This window comes from Austrofundulus limnaeus, unplaced genomic scaffold, assembly GCF_001266775.1.
Source record: "Austrofundulus limnaeus strain Quisiro unplaced genomic scaffold, Austrofundulus_limnaeus-1.0 Scaffold252, whole genome shotgun sequence".
NCBI classification, from domain to species: domain Eukaryota; kingdom Metazoa; phylum Chordata; class Actinopteri; order Cyprinodontiformes; family Rivulidae; genus Austrofundulus; species Austrofundulus limnaeus.
The window spans coordinates 573,582-576,057 of record NW_013952654.1 but is presented as its reverse complement, the minus strand read 5'-3'; the positions used below and the strand labels follow the sequence as shown (position 1 = coordinate 576,057).

The window sequence follows — 2,476 nt, the reverse complement described above, 5'->3', positions numbered from 1 at the left end:
ACATATACACACACACATATATGTATATATGTGTGTGTGTGTGTGTGTGTGTGTGTGTGTGTATATATAAAATGTTTCCATTTTTAAGACCTCTGAAAGATCGATTTAAGACATTTTAAGGCTAATTACGGCCTTATTTTTGGATTGACAAATTCAATGCCTTTTAAGATGTTTTAAGGATCCGCGGGAACCCTGCTTATTATAAAGTGGTACCAAATTGTTTTCGATATTAAACATTTCTCCCAGTGATGAACTAAAAGCTTTTTCTCGTGTATTAATACAGAAAACCCAAAATATTACGTTACTGCAAATTGCAGAAAAACCCTTAATGCAGAACAGCTTTGTAATGGGGCAATTAGAGCTGTAATAAGGGTCCTGCTGGAAGATGTTTAGAGTCATTTATCATACTGAGAGAAAGGACAACCGGGCAAGAGCACGAAATCAGAGGAAGATTATGCAAATAATCTCACAGTCGCTGCCAAAAAGAGTGCTTCGATGTGTGTATTTTTGAGTTTGTGTACTKGTGATCAGAGGTCTCATCTGCTCGCTAGGTGACATTTCTGCGGTGTTTGTTTAGGTTTGTTATTCTGGACGCCCGGCTGGCCGAGGCGGTGTTGTGTGGACGGTGTTTTTATTTCTCGTCAACCTTTGGTCAAATCACCGGGCACAGCWATCTGCGGCGACTCGTTCAATCACACAAAGGTACAACTCAAAGTCGGAGGGCTTCTGATCTGATGTTGACAACATCACACTGGATGAAGTTACAGAAGTCTTTTTTTCACACATTTATTTATCAACTTGTAATCTTGTGCTAGGCTTTAATAACCAGGGGCGGAGCTAGACMGTTTTGCACGGGGTGGCCAAGGTGGGTTTTTTGGGGGCCCTATCTAAATTAATAAGACTACACTGGAGTTAAAAATTCAAGATGGCCTCCCCGGTTAACTTCAACCKGCTCTAATTTAGCYGTTTTTACAAATATTGAGCTGAAACTTTGTATGATTGTAGCTAAGAATTAAAAAACTTTGATTGTTAGTCCCAAATATACCTGCTAATGCTAGTTTCACAAATTCAGCCTTTTTTCAACACACAGCTGAAAATTAGCATCATAGTAGCCAAGAAACAATGCTTTGCAAAATGTGATTTCAAACTCACAATCCAAGATGGCTGCCAAAGCTAATTTCAAATGACTACAACTCAGYCATTTTTATAAATATGGAGCTGAAACTTGTTGTGGTGTTAGCAAAGAGCAATCTCCATGATATACCCCAGCTAGCAAAAGATTTTCTCATTGTTTGCCCATCTTTGAAGTGCCACAWCCAAACCCCACCCCACTTTTCAATCATTTGGGGGTGCCATAGGCCGCCCCTCTGGCTCCACCTCTGTTACTTACAGGGAAATTTAATCCCTGAATAAAACAACTGAGAGACTTTTGTTCACAGTGTAAGAAAATGTGGGAGTAATTGGTGCTGCAAYGATTAGTTGACATAATCAATTATCGCCACAACACAGAACTTTAACGTCAATGCTAGGGCTGAGTAAAAGTAAAGATTTTGCAATATTGATTCATATGGCATAAGAATGATTTTTCCCATGACGTTAAGTTCAGTAGTTTTGTACATGATGAAGCAGAGGCACGTCTATGTTTTGTGTCACTCCTGGCTTGCCGTATGTTTACATCCGGTTGACGTTCAGTGCTAACAATAGCTACTGACAGTAAGTTGTCTAGGCAAAACAAAACAAAAATTGAAGGAATCCCTTCTGTGGGACTTAAAGATAACAGAGGCCATGGCAAATTTTGTTCGTAAAGATTTACGTCCCTACTTAAGTGGAAAACGAAGGCTTCAAGCGGTTCATTTAGATGTTTAAACTGAACTACGATACGTGAACAGCTGATTGAAACTGTTATACGCAGGATGTATAAATGTGTGAAAGACGACATTCTAATAAAATCATTGTTTTGTTGGAGATGAAATGATGTAGTTTAAGTACACTTTCACTTGCAATTCCTCTCTAATTTAAACACCTTCGAGACTCGAGACAGTTTTATTTGTAGTATGTTTCTATTTTGCAATACAGTTGTACCATTTTCACTATTTAGGAGCAGACCAAATCAAAATTAATCAATTTAGAACGTCATGAACTGAAACTGAATCGATGATACCCGGTCCCAGTTGTCGCGCCGTGTTATTTAAACGCATAAATGTATATTTGTAGATGTGTAAGCTAAATAAAGTTAGCCTGTGTGCCAGGTTGATGTCTTATAAATTTTATTTTCAGTGACTGATCACTTCACACTGTAGTCAGCTGTCTGTAATTTTTGTTAACCTTTCATTAATCAGTGTGTCTTGGAACAAGATCCCCAGATACTTAAACTCCTCTACTTGAGGCAGGACGATGGGGGAAGAAGGGAGCGGGAGATCGACAGGCGGATTGGCGCAGCGTCTGCTGTAAAGCGGGCGCTGTACCGGTCTGTCGT

At 39.4% G+C, this 2,476-nt stretch overlaps 1 protein-coding gene across 1 annotated transcript in view; it reads right to left on the bottom strand.

The window, feature by feature from the left end:
• The window catches only part of LOC106526006 (carboxyl-terminal PDZ ligand of neuronal nitric oxide synthase protein), a gene marked incomplete in the record, with an annotated part of 267,121 nt that overhangs the window by 109,512 nt on the left and 155,133 nt on the right, over positions 1-2,476 (bottom strand).